Source organism: Eptatretus burgeri, chromosome 8 (assembly GCF_056783735.1).
Source record: "Eptatretus burgeri isolate ZD-2024b chromosome 8, Ebu_testis_v1, whole genome shotgun sequence".
Classification (NCBI taxonomy): Eukaryota; Metazoa; Chordata; class Myxini; order Myxiniformes; family Myxinidae; genus Eptatretus; species Eptatretus burgeri.
In genome coordinates, this window is record NC_140968.1 from 77095679 (window position 1) to 77119672 (window position 23994).

The following is a 23994-nucleotide window of genomic DNA, read 5'->3' on the forward strand; positions in this document are numbered from 1 at the left end:
AATGAATTAAATGAATTCTAGTATTAAATGAATCCAAGCACTACTATTATAATGCTGGTATAAGCCTTACTGTACACCTACTTTTGCAGCCCCCTGTATACAGTATCCATCCATACATTGGGACCAGACTTTATGCAGAACGTTGGTGCTGCCTCAGCAGTCTCCTTGGCTATTGGACACAATCCTGGACTGGTCGCCACTCTGACACAGGATACCAGCAAGCCAGCACTCATTTTGCTGACATTGGAAGGATGACAGGCAGAGTCAACCCCAACTGGTATTAATTCAACAGCAAAGGGGTGTTTCAACTCAGGATATATATATATATATATATATATATATATATATATATATATATATATATATATATATATATATATATATATATATATATATATATATATATATATATATATATATATATATATATATATATATATATATATATATATATATATAGTTACGGCTGTGGAAATTCGCAGAACACCATTTGGGTCCTTAGTTCAGTTATGCCGATAAGTCCGTGTTCAGTTAGATTTCCCCACCATTGTTTAATGGGTATAATCCGTGTGGACAGGGCTGTGATCTTTGAGTTAGCCGTTTTTCTTTACTATCGTTATTTTAGACCAACCACAATGCCAACCACTAACCACCTTCTCCACGCCACCCACCAACGACCACGTCAACCACCAACCACCCTCTCCAGGCCGCCTTCACAACAACGACATCTCCCCACAATCTCCTAAACCGCATCTCCCCCAATAGACAAACCTGAATAACATCGCCTCACCTTCAACTCCGCAAACGCCGCCATCTTTGCGCCAGACACGGCGAGTTCCCAGCGAACAGCACCGCTGCAGGCACACGCGGAGGTTTGCTCTCCGCGCAAGTCTGGTGATCTCGCGCACGTCCGCTCTCCACACAAGTCTGGTGATCTCGCGCACGTCCGCTCTGTGGAAGCTTCGCCTTGGAATTCGGATCAAAAGAGAGATAGGGGAGGGGCCTGCGGCGGTCGAAGGTCGAAGAGCAGAGGTCAGATCTCATCTCTCAGGCCCTATAAAAGGCCAAGCGGAGCGCCAGTTCGCAGTCGGTCGTCAGTCGGTGGAGTCAGTCAGTGAAGTCTGGAGTCTGGAGAACACAGTCGGGGGAGAGGTCCAGGAGAGCGGAGGACACGCGAGCTGAGAGCGTGGCCAAACCTGCTGTGCCGCGCAGACCTGCGCGTTCGTATGGAGAGTTCCGGAGAGAGCTCGCCAGCCAGCGCCAAACGCTCTGAGGTGATCGGGCTTCGGCACAGTTCGAGCATCACTGAGGAACGGACGGGTTCTTACAAAGAGCCTCAACTTTGGAAGAGCATCAAGACCCGTTCGTTCCTCTCAACGCGTCGCCTGCTGAGACCCGAATCACCTGGCCGCTTGGCAAGCCCTGGGCTCAACCATGGCTACGCTAGCTGCCGTGGGGACGGAACATCGCGGGTCACCCCATCGAGGCACCACGAGGGTGGAGGTAACCTGCAACGGTCTCGTGGAACTCCTTCGGTCCGCCAAGCTCCACGTTATAAAGGCCTACGGGTCCAGTCTGACTCCCTTGTCTTTGAGGGGGTCTTTCCTTGTTTATTTGTGTGAATGTTGTGGCGCCATGTCCGCAAGTAGAACTGTATAAGTGCTTGTGAATAATAAATAATAGACGGTTGTAGTGCTTTGTCTTGCTCGCGTCTTGTCCCTTCCCGCCAATTAATTGCATGATTGATTGGATACGTGTAAATAATAAATGTGCTTTTTTAAATGTCACCCGTTCGTTGTGTCCTCTTTCCCCAATTGAACTGCTATCTTGCCTTCAGAATAATAGCGGGCTTTTTGATAGCGGATAAAAGAATCGGGTCCAGCGAGGTCTCACGATAATACCCCGCTCGGTTATCCCAGAACGGAACGAACTGCTTAACGGTCTCTCGGTAGGCTGCCCGTGCAAATAATTAGGTATATCGACAATTCGGCAATTGACCCTGTCACGTGCGGGTAGAATATTGACAAGGCCGGGGTGTGCGCTTGGAGCACACCCGTGACTGGTTTTCGGCATTGTTCCAGAAAGGCGCGACTGAATTGTCCGTTCGGTGGGCGAGACGGCCGTCATTGGCTAAAGCGGCTGTCCGCACGCCGGCGGGCGGCAAATTCGTAACACTGGTGTCTGGGAGTGAGATTCAAATCCATCCCACCTCCACACTAAATTAGTAGAACCGGGTCAAGGGTGTGCGAGGCGACCCTCCGGTTCCATTAAAAAACGAGCTTTTAAATTATTTCCGTTAAGCAAGATGGCGGTTCAAGGCGAACGGGGCAGGGGGTAATGGATGTAGAAATATTTGAACCCATGGCTCAGGACGAAATCCCCGTGCAGGACATTCCCATGATGCAGGATGAATTTCCCCCACAAACAACCCCAGAGCCCGAAATGGGCACGGCGGCGGCCGTCCCCCACTCCCCTCCTCCGTCAAAATCCTTCCCCGGTCCCCAGCGAAACTGCGACCGATGAGGACGGATCGGTTGCATTGAGCGGAATGGCCCAGATATTAGCGATACTGGCAAGGATGGATACCAAAGCACTCAATATGAAAAACTAAATGAATGAAAATGCGTGCAGGATGGAAAACAAAATGGATACAAATGCGAAAAAAAAATGGAAAATAACGTGGATGCAAATATGCAAACACTGCGGGGTGAGATGCAGAGCATGGGGCGAGGCCTGCAGGCGGGCATAATCGCAATTGCGTGCAACGAAGCGCGGACGGTGGAGTGCAAATTGGCGGCGCCACGTGTTGGAGCGAACGAGCTGCGATGGAGTGCAACGGCTGTCTGGCCCGTGATGGTAGCGGGGGAGGCAAAATAATCCGGGAGACGCGTTGGATGAGACTCGTAACAGCATAGAAAGTGACGGTGACAGAGAGGGAAAAATTAAATGGGGTGACGGAGTCGTGTACGAGACACATAGAGACGAGGGACATAATGAATGAGGTGACGGAAATAACAGAGACACGAAGGGAGACGTGGGAAGTAAAATAAATAACAGAAACACGGGAGGTAGAAACGGTAGAGTAGAGACTACACGATAAAGACGGGGTGAAAGACGAGCACACACACATGGTGGTAGTAAAGGACAATGGGGGCGAGCTGGTGGACTGTTTTGTGACCCGTTGCAAGCAGCCGGATAGCCTCCTTCAGGAATAGAGGGAGACGCTATGCTCCCTTGAGGCTGATCACGACCAGGTGGGTCCGATCGAGCTTTGCGAGGTAGAGGGGGCGAGTTCTGTTGACGAGTACACACGGAGCTTGGGGGGTTTGGAGACCCCGAGACCACTTGTAGTGGCACAAATCCCCATTGTAAATGTCCCGGTATGCGTGTTCACGGGTCTGGCGAAATGTGTGCTGAAAAGCGCTCATAGCGTGGGTGAAAGGTTGTGTGTGAAAGAGACCGCGTGTGTGAGTAAAATGTTGTGCGAGGTTGTGAGTGTGCCGAAATGCGTGCTTCCCAGCACACCGTGTGTGGATGAAGCACCGTGTGTGAGTGGAACCACGTGTGCAAGGGAAATGGCGTGTGTGAGAGGAACAGCGGTGTGAGAGCGCTGTATGTGAGGGAGATGGCGGTCGGCATGCGGGAACATGCAACCACATGTCCCGGTGTGAGTGTCATGGCGAGGTGTGTGAGCGTCGTGGCACGGGGAAGTTTGTGCGCGAGAGTGCGACGAAGATGGTGCCTGACGGTGGACAAAGGCCGAGTAGCGGCCGTAGGTTGCTATTTTGGGGACCGTGCCGGATTTGCACGGCAGCGCGCCCGGGGTCCGTGCTGTGCTACGCATGAGGCCGCCACGTGCGCGCCTGCGGGAGTGAAACCCGGTCCGTAAACGCATGCGGTGGATGAGCCGATCCCGCGGACGGACAGAAGGTAGGCTGGATATGGATTTGGACCGGATGGGTTCTCCACGCGAGCGTATTTGTGAAGCTCCGACGAGTAGAGGACATGTGTTCGTGTGGGGAACCCCTCGAAACGCGAGGCTTGCTTTGAATGCGCAGGGTGACGTCGTGGCTGCATGGTTGGAATCCGGCAGGAGGGGAAATCCCTGCCGGATGGTAGCATCCAGGGAGGGACGAGGTGCGCGAAGTGCGAGCAGCTGCCATGACGTCACGAGGGTAAAAGAGCGCAGGTTGCGAGTTGCGGCGCTGGTGCGTGCATTTTTAAAAAAAAAAGCAAGCCTCGCTTCGGGTGACCAGGATTCCCGGGCAAGGCGTGGAAGACCCCCCCCCCTGTGCCCGGGCACAGGATACCACTAGTGAGGGGGAAGGGTTAGTGTTAGTTTGACCGGCTTCATGGAGCAGAGATAAGTCCTCATGGAGCCCGTGGAATGGATGAGGTAGAGGGATTCAGTTTAGATTTAGGATGCAATATGGGAAATGATTATTTTGAGGACAGTGATAGACTTTGAGTGTGTAGAGGGGACGTAGCTTAGCTATGTAGTGTTAAGTGGAATGTGCTACTAGTGTAAGGGACGACGAGGGAGCACGAGATAGTTATGGGATTTAGTGAGAAGAATGGCAGTGATCAGTGATGGCGTAAAAGGGAATGGAAAATGTACTTGGTGAGTGAGGCCAGCGAGCCTGTGTGTATGGAGCGAATGTGGAATGCATGGTAAGATGAGTGATTGGGGGGAGGAGTGATTCCCACCCAAGGGAACCCGGGGTCAGTGTAAAGTGTTAGGGGGTTAGTCAAATTGACAAAATGGAGGTCGTTTTGCTGTTGGTGTGAATGTAGGCTCAAAACCCATTTGTAGGGGTGCAGGAGCCCTGTTGACGGGCTGGGAGCGTGGCTGCGAACGGTGAGTATCGCTTAGTGGGTACCCCGGGCACCGGGCGAGTCGGCCGCGGAAGGCCAAGGGTCCATAGGGGGCCGGGATAGTGTAGTGGGCCTGCATGATGCGGGGCCCGGGGTGCCATTGGCCGCGTGGGCAGTGCATTGGGCACGGGCACCCAGGGAAGGGGCCTGGGGCGCCAGCCTGCCACGTGAGCATTTCAGGGGAGTAGCCATGGAGGGCACTCCCCAGTGTTTAGGGAGCTGGTAGGCTCGGAGGCAGTTGCAGGGCCCGGGGGTGCCATAGTAGGAGAATCGGCAGAGAGTAGTTCCTGCCAAGGGAGCCACGCATCCCAGCCATGAGACCGTGCAAGGGCACGAAGCGAAAATTCGAGGGCATGGCCCAAAATTGTGAGGACACCAACACAGGCGATGGGAATCTTGGTTGTTGGAACCAGCAGTTTAAGCGAGAGGTGCTTTTGGAAAGCCCCGGGGTAGTTTAAAGTTAATAATGTTGGGGTAGTTAGGAGATGTACCCTCCGCACCATCCATCCCTTCGCTCTCGTTGTGGGCCGCTGGACTCACCGTGGTTAGGAGATCGCTGAAATATGAGGAGGCCATTCTGAGGCTTTGTTGGGCCTCGACACAGGACGCAAGCTCTCCCTTATTCCCCTCCAGGAAGGGAACGTAGGGGTTGGGAGTAGGTTAGGAGACAGGATAGGTTAGCCGGACAGAGACAATAAAGGGGGTCAGGGAGACGATTTATAGAGGGGGAAATAAAAATAAAATAAAACAAAAAAATGAGATGGGGCTAAATTGGGGATTTTTTGCAAATTAAGGGAGTGGGTATCAACAGAGACAGGCAAAGGCGATAGGTTGGGAGGGAGGCAGTAGAGTAGGTCCGAGCCCGCCTTCCGAGTGGCCAGCACCACCGCACTCCCTCCACGAACCTCCAGTACAAAACAAGAGGCTGGCCAGCTTCATCTGCCGGCTGTTTTGCTACAAGGCCTGTGCCAGTCAGTTCATCTGCCGGCTGTTTTGCTACAAGGCCTGTGCCGGTCAGTTCATCTGCCGGCTGTTTTGCTACAAGGCCTGTGCCGGTCAATTCATCTGCCGGCTGTTTTGCTACAAGGCCTGTGCCGGTCAGTTCATATGCGGGCTGTTTTACTACAAGGCCTGTGCCGGTCAGTTCATCTGCCGGCTGTTTTGCGACAAAGCCTGTGTCGGTCAGCTTCACCACCAGCTTGTTTTGCTACAACGGCCTTGTCTTGCCTTGCCATGCCTTGTCTGCCTGCCTTTGCCTTGCCCCATGCCTGCTAGCCCTTCCTTGCATTTGCCCTCATTTCTGTCCATTACCATGTGCGCCAGGATCATCGCGCGTTCTGCAGGGACTGCCCTGTAGGCAGCCGCATCACGGGACTGCATTGGCAGCCCGTGCACCGCTCATTTGCTTGTGTTTGCTTGCGTCAGTACCATCCAGTGTTCAGCAGGGACTGCCTTGCAGGCAGCCGTACACAGAGACTGCATATGTGCACCCGTGCACCGTTTGTGTTCACTGCGCTCATTCAAGGGGGAGGCCTCAGACTGCATTGGTGCAGCCGGCCACATTCCCTGTCACCTGCATTTGTTTCATGAGCCAGAGACTGCGTGTGAGCAGCCTGGCTCCCTGCTTTTCTTTTCCCACAGAGTACATCGGTCCTGGGCCATGGTTTAGTGTAAAATTTGTAAGTTAAGGTAAATTGTACATGAGTTGCTTCCCCCTGCATGTGTGTAATAGCGCCGGCAATTTATTTAACTCATCTGCATGAGTGGGTTTGTTTAGTTAGTTACTCAGCCCGTAGGTTATTTATTTTTGGGACACGAATACACTAAATGTCGCACTCAGGGATCCGAAGATAAAACGTACGAGGGAAACTTACACATGATGGCACACGAAAATTCGACGACTCGGGACGAGTCTGTAAAAAGTGGAGGGGGTAGTGTTACGGCTGTGGAAATTCGCAGAACACCATATAGGTCCTTAGTTCAGTTCTGCCGATAAGTCCGTGTTCAGTTAGATTTCCCCACCATTGTTTAATTGGTATTATCCGTGTGGACAGGGCTGTGATCTTTGAGTTAGCCGTTTTTCTTTACTATCGTTATTTTGGACCAACCACAACGCCAACCACCAACCACCTTCTCCACGCCACCCACCAACCACCACGTCAACCAGCAACCACCCTCTCCACGCCGCCTTCACAACAACGACATCTCCCCACCATCTCCTAAACCGCATCTCCCCCAATAGACCAACCCGCATAACATCGCCTCACCTTCAACTCCGCAAACGCCGGCATCTTTGCGCCAGCCACGGCGAGTTCCCAGCGAACAGCATCGCCGCAGGCACACGCGGGGATTTGCTCTCCGCGCAAGTCTGGTGATCTCGCGCACGTCCGCTCTCCGCGCAAGTATGGTGATCTCGCGCACGTCCGCTCTGTGGAAGCTTCGCCTTGGAATTCGGATCAAAAGAGAGAAAGGGGCGGGGCCTGTGGGGGTCGAAGGTCGAAGAGCGGAGGTCAGATCTCGTCTCTCAAGCCCTATAAAAGGCCAAGCGGAGCACCAGTTCGCAGTCGGTCGTGAGTCGGTGGAGTCAGTCGGTGAAGTCTGGAGTCTAGAGAACACAGTCGGGGGAGAAGTCCAGGAGAGCGGAGGACACGCGAGCTGAGAGCGTGGCCAAACCTGCTGTGCCGCGCAGACCTGCGCGTTCGTGTGGAGAGAGCCGGAGAGAGCTCGCCAGCCAGCGCCAAACGGTCTGAGGTGATCGGGCTTCGGCACAGTTCGAGCATCGCTGAGGAACGGACAGGTTCTTACAAAGAGCATCAACTTTGGAAGAGCATCAAGACCTGTTCGTTCCTCTCAACGCGTCGCTGGCTGAGGCCCGAATCATCCGGCCGCTTGGCAAGGCCTGGGCTCAACCGCGGCTACGCTAGCTGCCGTGGGGGCGGGACGCTGCGTGTCGCCCCATCGAGGCACCACGAGGGTCGAGGTAACCTACAACGATCTCGTGTAACTCCTTCGGTCCGCCAAGCTCCACATTATAAAGGCCTACGGGTCCAGTCTGACCCCCTTGTCTTTGTGGGGGTCTTTCCTTGTTTATTTGTGGGAATGGTGTGGCGCCATGTCCGCAAGTAGAACTGTATAAGTGCTTGTGAATAATAAATAATAGACGGTTGTAGTGCTTTGTCTTGCTCGCATCTTGTCCCTTCCCACCAATTCATTGCATGATTGATTGTATACGTGTAAATAATAAATGTGCTTGTTTAAATGTCACCCGGTCGTTGTGTCCTCTTTCCCCAATTGAACTGCTATCTTGCCTTCGGATAACCAAGCTGTTAGAGAGAGAGAGGAGGGAGGCAAGGGAGAGAGAGGAGGGAGGTAAGAGAGAGGCGGGAGGCAAGAGAGAGAGGCTTTTTGATAACCGATAAAAGAACGATAGACCGATAGATGTCACTTTTTGATAGCCGATAGACCAGCGAGGTCTCGTGATAATACCCCGCTCGGTTATCCTAGAACGGAACGAACCGCTTAAGCGGTTCGTGTCCAAGCAGACATCGCTGAGGTATGTTCTCTTGGTAGGCTGCCTACGTGAGTAATTACGTATATCGACAATTCGGCGATTGACCCTGTCGCGCACGGGTAGAATATCGACTAGGCCGTGGTGTGCGCTTGGAGCACACCCGTGACTGGTTTTCGGCATTGTTCCGGAAAGTCACGACTGAATTGTCCATTCGGTGGGCGAGACGGCCGCCATTGGCTAAAGCAGCTGTCCGCACGCCAACGGGAAGCAAATTCGTAACAATGTAGATATATATATATATATATATATATATATATATATATATATATATATATATATATATATATATATATATATATATATATATATATATATATATACAGGGTGAGTCAGAAGTAGCGCCCGATTTCTGTCAGTTGATTGGTTGTTTGCCATTTGTATTACTGTGTATAAGAAGGTAGAAATAAATGAATGACATGTTTATCTAACCATTTTTCAAGAAAAAATGATTACAGAACTGTACCAAGCTGCTTTACTTGCAATTTTCAAAGTGCCCTCCCTCATGATCGATGCACAATTGCAGCCGAGCAGGCACAAAGCGGCACACACGTCTGCAGAGTTTGATATCAATTTCCTCAAACTTTGCAGTGATTTGAGCTTTCAATTCCTGAATGTTATGAGGCTTTTCACGATAAACAAGGTCTTTTGTGAGCCCCCAAAGAAAGAAATCTGGAGGTGTAAGGTCTGGGGAGCGTGCCGGCCACTCAATCGAACCGCGGCATCCGATCCACTTTCTGGGAAAGTTTTCATCAAGCCACTGACGAACATAACATCCATAATGAGGTGGAGCTCCATCATGCTGGAAATAACAGTCCTGATCTTGTACCCTCAGCCAAAAGGTTTGCAGCATATCCAGGTAAAATTCTGCAGTGACAGATCTCTTAAAGAAAAAGGGTCCAATTATCCCTAATGGAGATATGGCTGCCTAAACAGTCACTCCAGGTAAATTTTCCTCCTTCTCAACTGTCACTCTTGGGTTATTCGCAGCCCAGTAGACACAATTGTGTCTGTTAATTGTGCCATTAAGCTAAAAGCATGCCTCATCTGACCACCAGATGTCTCGCATTGTGTCCTCTTCGTGAAGTTTATCTAAGAACTCTTCGCAAAATTGAAGATGGCGGTCGTCATCTCCATCATGAAGCGCATGCAGTAAGCGTGGAATGTAAGTAAGGTTTCCATTTTTTCTGGTGAAGGATAGGGATAACACTTGATTGGCTCACTCCAACTCTGCAGATAAATGGCGAGTTGACTTTTGCAGACTTTGTTCCAGTCTTCTGATGGCTTCTTCAGCCTTAGCTACATTCGTTGCCGTTTTCGGACGACCGGACTTATTTGCAGTGGCTACTGACCCTGTTGCTTCAAATTTCTCGACAATCAATCTTATCTTTCTTCCCTGAGGTGGGTTAATATCTAATTCCTGTGCCAAACGGCGTGCCGCCACCTTGGTTGTTCATGACATTTGTAGTAATGTTTCACGGCCGCAATGCGTTGATTCATTGAAAGGTAATTCATGGTTCAATTTGGTGCAAATTCAGTAACTGTCCAAACTCGCAGCAATAACCTGCAAAACAAAATCAAAAATAAATAAATTACGAAAATTAATAATCTGCAAGACAATTATTAACAAAATGACTTCCCAGGAAGAATCTGACAGCCGAAAAAACAGAAATCGGGCACTACTTTTGACTCACTCTGTATATATATATTACTATATATGTACATATATATATATATATATATATATATATGTATATATATATATATGTATATATGTATATATATATATATATATTTATATATATATATATATATATATATATATATATATATATATATATGTATGTGTGTGTACTCGTAAATACAATCAGTCGCTTCACTGATGGAATTATTAAGGGGAGGGAGAGAGGAGAGAGGGGGGGAAGGCAAGGGAGAGAGAGAGAGAGAGAGGAGGGAGGCAAGGGAGAGAGAGGAGAGAGGCAAGATAGAGAGAGAGGAGGGATGCAAGAGAGAGAGAGAGAGAGAGGGAGGAAAGAGAGAGAGAGAGAGAGAGAGAGAGAGAGAGAGAGAGAGAGAGAGAGAGAGAGAGAGAGAGAGAGAGAGAGAGAGAGAGAGGAGGGAAGAACGGGAGAGAGAGGAGGGAGGCAGGGAAGAGAGAAGTGAGAGGAGGGGGGAAGGGAAAAGAGAGGAAAAGGGGAGCGAAGGGGAGAAGAGAGGACAGATGGAGGAGGGAGAAGCTAGGAAGGTGGGAAGAGCGAGGAAGGGGAGGGGGGGTGGAGAGAGCAATTCCTCACACATTGCTATACACTGTGGGATGGTGGGTTGTGCGCAGGGGGTGAAAGAGAGAGAGCTAGGAACGTAGAGAGAGAGAGAGAGAGAGAGAGAGAGAGAGAGAGAGAGAGAGAGAGAGAGAGAGAGAGAGAGAGAGAGAGAGAGAGAGAGAGAGAGAGAGAGAGAGAGAGAGAGAGGCAGGAGGGTAAAAAAAGAGAAAGGTGAGAAGTGGAGGTGGCGTTAGCAAAGAGAATGATATGTTATGCTTAATGACTGAACACACAAAAAAAAAACTCATGTCAGAACAGCTGAACACGACACAACAGAATTTGTGAAGTAATCCACTGACACATCTGCAAAAACTTTGAGATCCCATTTGCAGAAAATTTGTGGGAAAATGAACCAAACACAATCACTGAAAACATTGAAGTACCCTCACACACGACTTAATGATCCCATCGAGTGTGAACATCAAAAACACAGCATTGCAACTGTGTTTGCAAAAACACAGCATTGCAAGGTACAAAAACAGAGAAGAAGGCATTGATAATTGAGGTGTTAATAGCAGTGATTTTGGACTAAACGATGCAGAAATCAAGAAAATGACCAAATATCAAAACATCAACAATGAAGTGAAAAGGTCCTGGAAGCTGAAGAAAGCCAAAGTTTTACCAGTGATAGTTGAAGCTACGGGAATGATGACAAAGAACCTCACAGATATTAAAAACCATCCCTGGGAATATTATTACAAACGAACTACAGTTGGAAGCTGTCTGAGGCTCAGTGATGATCCTGAAGAGAGCCCTCAGTGCAAAACTTTGAGAACAAAAAAGACTTCATAGCTTGGTCCATGAATCGTGACCCCTTATCAAAATGAAGGTGGATACTTTGAGCCCACTGTGGGAGGACTCCATTCCACATTCTGAAACCCGCATATGTAGATACCAATCAATGCCACACAACACACACGGAGGTGGAGGCTTTGAGACCTGGCAGGTCTCTGTTTCACCTCCTGATGAAACCCACCCACATGTGAGGATAGCAAGCAACAACAGCAACTTGTACACACACACACACACACACACACACACACACACACACACACACACACACACACACACACACACACACACACACACACACACACACACACACTTTGAGACCTGGGGCGGGAGCATTTACAATCCACGCTATCTTCCTGGTAACGGTCTGCCTGCATGCATGCATATGGCACCATGCGGCAACCTTTACATCCCATCGGTCAGCTCACTCTGAATCTGATTCGTACATGCTACAGTCCCCTCAACAGAGGGGGAAGAGTGGGAAACCAGGGGGAGGCTTGGGAGAGAGAGATAGAGGGAGGGAAGAGCAAAGGGGGGGGAGGGGAGGGGTCAGAAAGAGGGAGAGGGATGGGAGAGAGGGGAAATGGTTGGGAGAAAGAGGGGTGAGGAATGGAGAGTGGTGAGGGAGGGAGGGGGTGAGGGATTCCGGCAGATGTGAGGCCCAGTTTATTGTACAACTGAAAGAGGACACACACATTGATGAATCACCCTGCCTGTGAAACACCGGGATGACAGTTTACAGCTGGGTCGGGATTCAAATCCAGGCGACACAGAGTGGACCCACATGGGATTTTGGGATTCAAAACGGACTCAAATGCAATACCCTCTCCTTCGCTGAGGGTAACTAGAACTGTCGGCCGAACAGACTGAACAGTGAACAGTTTACCTTTTGTAGCCCACTGATAGGCTGGATCTGCATCCAGATCTTCACCAAAATCAAATAAATTCGTCCTTGTCAAAATCCCAATCTGTCCACTAAATTTCGTCAGAATCCGTCCACAACTTTTTGAGATATCCTTCTTAAAGAAAGACAAATATAAAAACAAATAGGGTTGAATAAAGTGGATGGAAGTAGTGACCGTGGAAAGGTAGGTAGGAGGTGTAAGGGGAGAAACCAAGAGTAGAGTAGAGGGACAAAACAAAGGGAGACCTGGAGGAGGAAAAGACATTTGGAAGAAAGAGAACAAGGGAAAGGTGAGGAGGTCATAGGGTGTGATCAAGCTGGGTACATGTGAAAATTCACAATTTGTTTTTTTTGTATACATTGTCGAAGCTCGTGTGAGAGCTAACACCAATGACTGAAGAGGAAAGGAAAACTGTGGAAGAAGCAGAAATGGAACAAAAATAAAATGAAGAGGAGGGTAATGGAGTCGGGGAAAACCCATGCCAAGGAATGAGGTGGGCTTGGAAATGGTTAAGTTAATGAGAATAGAAGAGATTGTGTGTATGGATGGGGGATGACCTGAGATGGTGTGAACGGCTGCCTTGAAGCCACGGAGGAAAGATTGCGATTGAACAGACTGAGGAAGTTAGTTCCACAGGCGAGGGAAAGGGGGAACTAATTAGTGGAAGTGAGCAGTGAGCCTGAATTTCGGGGGTTTCACCAAAAACGGGTTACTGACAGATTGCATAAACCCTGCAGCAATCTAGGGGTTGAAGTGTCACAAAGGGCAGAGGGTGCGACACCAGAAAGGAGGTGGTAGAAGACAGAGAGACCACCGACCTGTCTGTGATATGAAAGTAACAGGCCCAGAGACTCAGCTTCATCATGGGACATAACAATGATTTTGAAGGCCTTGTTTTCCATGGCCTCAAGCTGAGCAAGGTGTGAGGCAGGGGGAGCCATCCCAAAGAGAAGAGCAGTACTCCATCAAGCTGCAGATGAAGACATTTAGTGTAAATAAAAGTTCAGATGTGCCAACGAAAGATGATACACGATGGAAAATGTCCTGTCAGTGGCTGGCTTTGAAGGCTAACTTAGACATGTGGTTGCCCAAGTAAGATCATGGGCGATGGTGAAGCCCAAAAGTTTAAATGACTGAACTCAAGAGGTTCACCAGACAGTCCTTTCAGAGAGACAGAGTGAGAGTGAGAGATTTATCAGGATTGAAAGACACATTCCAAGTGTTGGATCAATGTTGGACCAGTCTTACTTTGTGAGGAGGTCCTAACACATCTACTGTACAGTTATCAAGGTTGGAGACTATATAGGAAACGCAAGAAGTAACTTCAAAGATCCAGCCATTGCTTCCTCTGTTGCATCACTAAAATCAAATGGCAAGTCAAAGTGCATAATTCTGAGTCACTATTCTAGTTGGACTTACTGGTATTCATGAAGTATACTGCTCGACTCACATTTGTGTTCGGCTGGACATCTTATTCAGATGTTTGATGAGAAACTGCTCAAATGGTTATTTTATCGCAGTTGATGGCTGGTATGCACAACCAATAAGTGTGTTGTGTGTGTCCGTTTGATTGGTGTACCATAATGCTTAAATGTATAACTGGTAGGATGTTTCTGCAGCTCGTAATGATGATTGTTGAGTGACTGCTGTTATAATTATCGATCAAAGGTACTGTACTGACATTGTTTTTTATAATGCATAAACCATAAACCCCCAATTTTTTCAGTTAAAAGCCATGCACAAAATGTTCACTTCTGTTCTGCACATTAGCTACTCAAATCTTAAATCCTATGTACATGACTTGTGCTTGAAGCTAAACTGAATAAGCACACACAACCATATATCTGCAAAGAGAGACATGTACAGTGTTCCAAAAAGACCCGGACATCTTTGGTTGTTAATATATTTAGAACTACAAAGGATAGAATGATGCCGTCTGGTTTATATGATACAGAAACTCATCGAGTTTTTTGCACTCCATCAACACACTTCAATGTGAGCTCCGTTTGTCATATGCAGGACATCAAGATGGTACACGAGTTCTTGCCATGTCCAGCTCAGTATGTTTGCGTTCAGCAGTGCGCATACAGCTGTCATCCGAGAACGAAGATCCTGCTGGTTTCCCACCTTGGTGTTGTAGGCAACATCTATGACAAACCCCCACAGAAAAAAAAACAATCATGGGGGGTTATGTCTGGTGATCATGGGGGCCAGGTGGTTGGTCTGTCTCGGTCAATCCAGCGACCTCAAAATCTTTCATTCAGGACGGCTCGAACGACTAAGGCCCAATGAGGGGGAGTGCAGTCCCATTGAAAAATGATATCGGGTTGAACATCTTCGATCTGTGGGAAGGCGAATCCTTCCAACATGTTCATGTAAATTGTTGAGGTCACTGTGTCCTCCGCAATGAAAAACGGACTCAACAAGCGATCATGAAGAAGGCCACACCACACATTGACCTTTGGACTGTTGCGTATGTGTTCAATGACCACGTGGGGATTTTCAGAGCCCCAGATCCTCACATTGTACTGGTTGACCTTCCCTGATACATGAATGCAAGCTTCTTCTGTGAATATGATCTATTTCAGGTAATCTTCATCATCCTCTATGCGACTGAGCATTTCCAAGGCAAATGCTTTGCACTTGGGTCCGTCATTTGGTTCTAGTTCCTGCAGAATCTGCACCTTATAGGCATAAAGCTTCAATCTTTTATGCAAAATTCTGTGTACAGTGGTAGATAGTAGTCCCATTTCTCTGGATGCATGTCGGATTGATTTTCTGGGACTTTGTTGAAATGATTCATGCACTTGTTCAATGTTTGCTGCACTTGTGCTTGGTCGACTGGTACTTTTTCTGTTTCTGACAACTTTCAGTCTCCTTCAACCTCTTCGACCACTCTCCGATACTAGTCTGCGATGGTGAATTCCTTTTACACGTTGTACGGAAATTTCTCTGAACTTGCATGTCGGATCTCGTCTTAATGAACCATTTGACGCACTGAGCTTTCTCCTGTGGAGTCGCCATATTCTTTTGCAGTAAATCACCAGACCTGAAATTATTGCAAACTTTATGAGTTTTTGTATCATATAAAACAAAGGGTATCATTGTATCGTTTGTGGTACTAAATATACAGTGCCAATAGAAAGTCTACACCCCCTTTCAAAATTTTCACTTCTTGTTGCCTTATAGCCTGGAAATAAATTGCAAGAAATCACTTTTTTCCACCTTTATTTGCACATTGTAACCCAGAACTTCCAAAAAAAAAAAAATAATTATACAAATTTCAGAAAATTAATTCAAAATACAAAACTAGAATATTTTGATTGGATAAGTGTCCACCTCCTGAGTTAATACTTAGTGGAAGCAACTTTGACAGCAATTACAGCTGTGAGTCTGTTAGGATAGGTCTCCACCAACTTTGCACACCTTGATTGGGCAATGTTTTCCCATTCTTCTGCACAAAACTGTTCAAGCTCAGTCAAGTGGTGTGAGGAATGCTGATGAACAGAAATCTTCAAGTCATGCCACAGATTTTCGATTGGATTTAGGTCAGGGCTCTGACTGTCACTCAAGGACATTTATCTTTTTGCTCCTTACCCACTCCAGTGTAGCTTTTGCTGTGTGATTGGGCCATTGTCATGCTGAAAGGTGAACTTCCGTCCCAATTTCAGCTTTCTTGCAGAGGGCAGCAGGTTTTCCTCTGGGATTTTTCTCTATTTTGCTCCATCCATTTTCCTTTCTATCGTGACAAGTACCTCAATCCCTGCTGATGAGAAAACTCCATAACATGATACTGCCACCACCATACTTCACAGTAGGGATGGTGTTCTTGGGTTGATGTGTTGTGTTGGGTTTATGCCAAATGTAACATTTGGCATTTAGACCCAAAAGTTCCATCTTGGTTTTGTCAGACCACAAAACTATTTGTCACATGGCTTCAGAATCTCTCGAGTGGTATTTTGCATACCTCTAATGGGACTGAAGGTGGGCTTTTTTGAGTAATTGCATCCTTCTCGCCACCCTACCCTATAGGCAAGACTTGTGGAGTGATTGGGATATTGTTGTCACATGCACACAGTCTTTACCATAAAGGCATGTTGCTCGTTCACAGTTGCCATTGGCCTCTTGGTGGCTTCTCTGATCAGTCTCCTCCTTGCTTGGTCATCCAGTTTGGAGGGTGGTCTGATCTAGGCAGGGTCTTGGTGGTAGCATGCACCTTCCACTTGTTTAATGATTGTCTTGACAATGTTCCAAGGGATAATGAAGGCCTTTGAAATATTTTCTACCCACCCCCTGATCTGTGCCTTTCCAAAACTTTATCCCAGAGGTCTTTTGAAAGCTCCTTGGTGTTCATGGTTGAGTCTTTGCTTTGAAATGCACTACCCCACAAAGTATACCTACAGGAACAGCTGATTTTATTCTGAAGTAATCAGAATCATGACAATTTAACACAGGTGGAGGACAATTAACTTGGCATGTGATTTTGAAGGTGATTGGTTACACCTGATCTAATTTACAATTGCAATTATGAGGGTGGTGGACACTTGTCCAAACAAGATATTCCAGTTTTGTATTTTTAGTTAATTTTATTAAATTTGAGGAATTTGTTTTTCACTTGGAAGTTGTGGGTTACACTGTGTAAATAAAGGTGGAAAAAGTCTGATTTCATGCAATTTAATTCCAGGTTATCAGGCAACAAAAGGTGAAAATATTTATACAAAAATACCTGGACACATAACGGAGGCCCCTTGAGTACCGGCAGAAAGTGGACTCAGCGACAGGCTGCTCTGGCGTATACTCCCATACCTAACCTGACCTGACCTATACGTGACATATTGCACATTATATACACACATATTATACATGACACATTGCACAGTGTATACACACACATGTTATATGTGACATAATGCACGTTATATACACACGTTTTTCATGACATTATGCACGTTGCATACACACATGGCATACGTGACATATTACATGTGACATAGTACACATTACATACACACGTTATACGTGACATAATGCGCGTAGCATACACACATCATACGTGACATATTACACATCATATACACACGTTATGGATGACATATTGCACATGGTATAAACACAAATTATACGTGGCATTATGTGCACAGATATCTCACACACACACGTGCACACACACACACACACACACACACACACACACACACACACACACACACACACACACACACACACACACACACACACACACACACACAGATGGATGCCTTCAGACACAGTCGATCTCCGTTCCATCTCCTGAAAACCAACCATGTGTGGAGATAGCAGTCAACAACGGCACCTTTCACGCACACACACACACACACACACACACACACACACACACACACACACACACACACACACACACACACACACACACACACATACATACATACATACATCTCTTTCTAACCACAGACTGTCTCACTCACTGACTGATATTAAAGATCAGTACCTTCGGGTGATGAAGAAAGCTCAAATTTTGCATGCCAATGGACATCGAAGCCAGTTCCGGGAAAAATCAAAGAAATGTCAGGCAACATCTGCAAATGAAAATATACATAAACCAGAAGGGCACTCGGAAGAGTGCATACATCTGTCACGTAATGCCTGATCCACGATAATATATAGAGCCCAATACATTATTGAAATCTTGTGCTATATATAGTTTTTGGCCCCATAACTATCTCTCAATGGTGAAGAAGCACTTTAAAATTAAATAACCCTAATATCCAGATCTGGATTCGGATCTTCACCAAAATCGAATAAATTCATTGTGGTCACACAACCAACCTGTCCACCAAGTTTCAACCGAATCCGTCCACAACTTTTTGAGATATCGTGCTATATATTAGTTTAGCCTTATCTCTCAGATGAGGTAGGAAAAGGAGCATGCGCTGTAGCGGCGCATCACTGCATCCACTTTCCGCCAGTACTTCAGGGGCCTCCATCTGGCCATCCACCAGGCAAATGCCTGGCCCATCCCCATCTCCTTGAGATGCCGATCAACCTGCTGCAACCACGAAGCACATGGTCAACCCATTAGCCTCTTCCACTCACGAGGCTCCCTTGCTGAGAGAATCTGGTGAGCAGGATCAGCGTCAGGAAAATGAGCCACATGTCCATACAGCCATAGCTGATGCTCACGGACTATGCAGGTAACAAATCTCATTTGAATGTTCCTCAGTAACCACTTGTTGGACACAAAGTCCGACCAGCGATAGCTCAGGATTCTCTGAGAACACCTGGTACCAAAGATATTAAGTCTCAGATCCCTGGTCAGAGTGCAAGTCTTAGATCCATAGAGAAAGTCTGGAAGCACCAATAACCTGAACACTTGGACTTTCATCGTCCTGAGCAGGTACCGAGAGCACCACCCCCCCCATGATCCGGTGAATCCATGACTCCCAAAGCCCGACCCAGACGTCCATTGACCACTGGCTCACAGCCATCAGAGACATGAATATCAGGTCAGTTCAGGTATGGGAGCAGGTGCTGGAGCAGCTTTTCGCTGCATCCACATTCCGCCGGTACTCCAGGGGATTCCGTCTGGCCATCCTCCAGGCAAATGTCTGGCCCATCCCCCTCTCCTTGAGATTCTGATCAACCTGCATCCCCATCTCCTTGAGATGCAGATAAATGAATATCACTGCCAAAGTAAGTGAATCTCTCCGTGACCTCAACATCCTCACCACAAACAGGTACAGACAAGATAGCAGAATCCAAGATGTCAATGACAACCTGGATCTTAGTTTTGACCCAGGAAACCCGCAATCCCAAGTGACTCTGACTCCTCATTCAGCACCTTGAGGGCCCCAAAAAGGATATCCAGAGTCTCCACAAAGATGATTGCATCATCTGCAAAATCAAAGCCACAGATCTTGACATTCCAAAACAATGCACCACAACTTGATCTCTCTGACATCCTCCCCATAATCCAGTCCGGACAAGTGCTGAAAAGTGTGGGGACCAGGAAGCACCCTTGACGAACTCCAGTAACAACTGGAAATAAGTTGGAGATGGTATCACCGCATCTCACAGCACTGTCAGTGCCAGTGTAGAGTTCAGACATCAGTTTGATCAGTTTTGGTGGCACCCTACAAAGATCAAGACTCCTCCAGAGGGCATCTCGATTCACTGAATCAAACACTTTGCAGAGATCAACATAAGTTGCAAGCAGCCCCTGCTGAAACTCTTATCTGCGTTTGGTGAGGACCCAAAGAGCAAGGATACGGTCAATGGTTGACCTCTTTGGTGTAAAGCCTGACTCCTCTGGGTGCTGGTGCTCAAGCAAATGGTGCTGAACCCTCTCAATAATTATCCGAGCAAAGACCTTGCCCGGCACTGAGAGCAGTGTCACCCCTTAATAGTTGTTGCAGTCCTGGCGATCACCCTTCTGTTTCCAGAGAGGGACAACAAGGCCCCTCTTCCAGTCAGTTGGGATGATGCCTTCTGTTTCCAGAGAGGGACAACAAGGCCCCTCTTCCAGTCAGTTGGGATTATGCCAGTGTTTCAGGCAGAGCACAGAACCGTATGCAATGACATGAATACAGAATTTCCACCAGCCTTGAGAAGTTCAGCATTGATGCCACAGATCTCTGGAGCTTTACCTCATTTCAACCGGCTCACCACAGCCTTTGCTTCCACAAACAAAGTTCGATCACAATTGATTGAAGGGTCATCAATTGGGAGAGTAACACCCCTGACATCCAACTCAACAGCTGGTGCATCAGCCTGGTACAGCCGCTCAAAGTAACCAGCCCAACGGGCCTTTACTTCGGACTCCTCTGTCAACAGGCCATCACCCTCCACTCTATCTGCAGTACACAAAGGGCCGGGATTTGAGGAACACAATGCACAAATTCCCCTGTGAGCAGAATGATAATCATTAGACCACAGGAGATGCTCTGCCCCCTCACAGATTCATTGCACATAGGCCTCCTTGTCCACCCTCAGCGCATATATTTACACATACATGTTGTTGAGGGCCGGGGGTTCAATGGCGAGAATGACCACTAGGTGGGGAAAGCTTGCGTCGTCTCCCACCAAACTCCCCGGAATTGTAGGCCGTCGCTCCGGATAATTTCCTGACATGGCGGGTCGCTGAACCGACCGTGGTCGCCAATATTTCAACCGCGTAGCGTAGTGTCTATTTGTCTATAACCAATTTACCGAATTAACTATGCGATTTCGACTATCAGGGAAACCACGCCTTCGGCATGTCTTGCTCGAACCGGGTCACTCTACCGACTGCGGTAGAGTTCCAACCACCGACTACCAACTCCGATTTGGGTGCAGCCCAGCGGAAACTGCCAAAGCCGTGCCGGCTGGAATGAACGGATTATCGTGGATAAAACCCCACCTAAACTCAGATCCGAACCATGCTGGACCAATTCAAGAAGGTTGGAAACTAACTGGGAACATTTCAGTGATGATTTATTTGCAGTAAATGAAAACACAAAGCAAGACTTAACGCGAATATGCAAGCAAGGAATATTTACAATGATCCAGAAACACTTATTCAGTTCTACTTAAAGACGGGCCCATACGCAGACACACACACAAATGAAAATAAACCCAGAGTTTTTATTGGAGCCTCGCAGCTGAGGAGAGAGACAAGCTGGGGGTCAGAGTCCAGCTGGGTACCTGACCGTCGGAGGAAGGGGGGTGCTCCGTGGTGCGGCACCTGACAATGGTCATTGGTTTTGTCCCCAGTCGCATGTGTGGGACACGTGGTTCGTGGCGGAGCTCAGGTGGTGAATAGCAGGGTCCAGGGAGGGGGGGGGGTCAGGGTCGCTCTTTCCTTTCCTTGTAAAGGGCCATCAGAGACACGTTCGCCGCCTTCACGACCTTCTGCTCAACCCTCCGCTTCAAAAGAACTGCACGCTCAACAACAACCCCATCGAAAACCTCTGAACAACCTTCGTTACAACCCCTTCGTAACAACCCCTACGTAGCAACCCCCAAAAAACCTCCGCCTCAGAGAGTGCTCGGGAATTTATGGACCTCCCTCAACGGGGCGGGGCTCGCTCGAACAGACCTCACTCCCCACCCTGATTGGACAGGCTCCCATGGACTCACCCTTCCTGGGCGGGGTTTCGGCCCCTGCCAGGAAACCCCACCCACTCTTCCATGCGGGGTCGTACTTGTCGAGCAACAGTATCAATGTTGCAAAGGTCGTCGTGAAAGAGTTACAACTTTTGTGGGAGCCGAGAAACCGGAACCGCGAGATCTTGCCTTGGCACGTCAGGGTGCGAGAAGGCAGCTGGTTGGTGGTGGATCGTGATGGGCCAAGGGGTCATGCAGATGGGATGGTTGTTAGATGGCTTGTTAGATGTCATAACCTAACAAAGAAATCGCAACAAACGCCTTTTATTCTCCCACGAGACAAAAGGAAAGGGATCTGACTACACACATACTTAACGACATAACTGACTTTTGGGACATCTGTATGTTGAATACATATGGTTTCCAGATCCGTAACACTATACTGTATATGTACATATACAGGGTGTCCCAAAAAAAAATACAACTTTTCATCTGCAAAGAGGATGGTCATAACGTATATATATATATATTTTAAAAGATATATGGCTGGATAGAAAGCTGAAAGGTTGAAGTTTATTGTACCAATGTCAAAATTGCCACCAAAATTTAAATTTTGGTATAGAATCATCGTTTTCTTTAAGACTACATGTTCGACGTAGGCTCCACGTTGTCCGATCACTGCCTGCAAACGCGTTGTCATGTTCTCCATCACTTCGGGAAACGTTTCCTGAGGAATGTTCTGGATTTCTCGGTGGATGTTTTCCTTCAGCTGATCAAGAGTTTGAGGCCTAGGGTTTCCATAGATCCTGTCCTTGAGATACCCCCACAAGAAGAAGTCTGGAGGAGTAAGTTCAGGGGAATACGGTGGCCACTCAACGTCTTTGTAGAGGGAGATAAAGCGGCCCTCAAAATGTTGGTTGAGAAAACGCCTTGTTTCCCTGGCTGTATGGGGCGGTGCCCCATCCTGCTGGAACCACTGGGTTCTCATCTGTATCAGGTTGTTTCTCCTACGGGCCTGAGTACGTAGCTCAGGCAGATAGAATTCCTGAATCATTTCGCGATAGTTCCTCTGGTTTACCGTGCATGTGCGTCGATGGTCATCTTCAAAGAAGTATGGACCAATTATCCCATACCAACCAACCGCAACCCACATGGTGACTTTGAGAACAGATCGACGCACCAGTTCAGTTGATGCATTACCAGGATTTTGAGTTCCCCAGTACCGAAAGTTTTGCTTGTTTACCTCCCCGGACAAGTGAGCATGGCATTCGTCCGTCATGTGAAGTTTTTTGAGGAAGTCTGCATCTTCTTCCAACTTTCCTGAGAACCAATTTGCAAAGTCTAGTCGTTTGCATTTATGTTGATCAGTTAGCACTGTTTCCGTTTGAATTTTGTATGGAAAGGCATGAATGTCTTGGCGAAGGATCCTCTGAGCGGTGCTCTTATGAATGTTTGTCTCGGCAGAACGTCGTCGAATCGATTTTTTTGGACTCTGAACTCACCATTTCCACATTTTCTTCACTACAACCTGTCCTCTTCCGACCACTGTGGCCCTTGTGAAGGTCACAGATGGTTTCCACATTGGTCAACTTGCGATGGTGCACTTTATTGTCCGAAAGTTTGGTGCATGGCGCAAGTGGATACCGAAATGTCTCGAGTAAAGACGTTGCACCAGTATGACACTTTTCGTCTGGTGCCAAAGTTCAACAATTTTCGTCCGTTGTTGCACGGTCAGTCTTGGCATTTTTCTGGCGCTTGCTTGGTGTCAAAATAAACTTCAGGGTCTCTGCAACAAGAAATGAAGCATTAGTGACAAAATTACTGCTTTTTAAGGATCAAACGAAGCATTTTAAAAGTTGTATTTTTTTTTTGGGACACCCTATATATGTATGTATGTATATATACACATATACATACATATTGTTATGGCTTCCCGCCACTCCGGCGTGCGAGTGACCGCTTTTAGCTAATTGCGGTCGCGCGCCACCGACCGTGGCAAACCTAGTCGCAGCTTTCAGATCAACGCCGATATCCAGCTACGGGTGTGTTTTTAATCACACCGTAAATCAGCCAACTATTCTGTCCACGCGCGACAGGGTCCGATCGCCGAATTGTCGATTTACCTAAGTATGCGCGCATACAGAAATGCCGGGGATTTACACCTCGACGGGACCTGCTTGGAAACGAGCCGCTTAAACAGCTCGCTCCGTTTGCGATTTGCCGAGCGGTGTATGTTGCCAAGCCCCGCCAGATCCGATTACTTTATCAGCTTTTTAAAAGCCAGCTAATATCCCAAACATAATACGGCAGCTCAATTGAGGGAAAGGATGCAACAAACGGGTCAACATTCACACAAGGACATTTATTTATACACCCGTAAGCAGTCATACACGTATGCAATCAAACACGTATGCAATCATGTCGTCAATAAAGCAATGCAGGAACGAGCAAG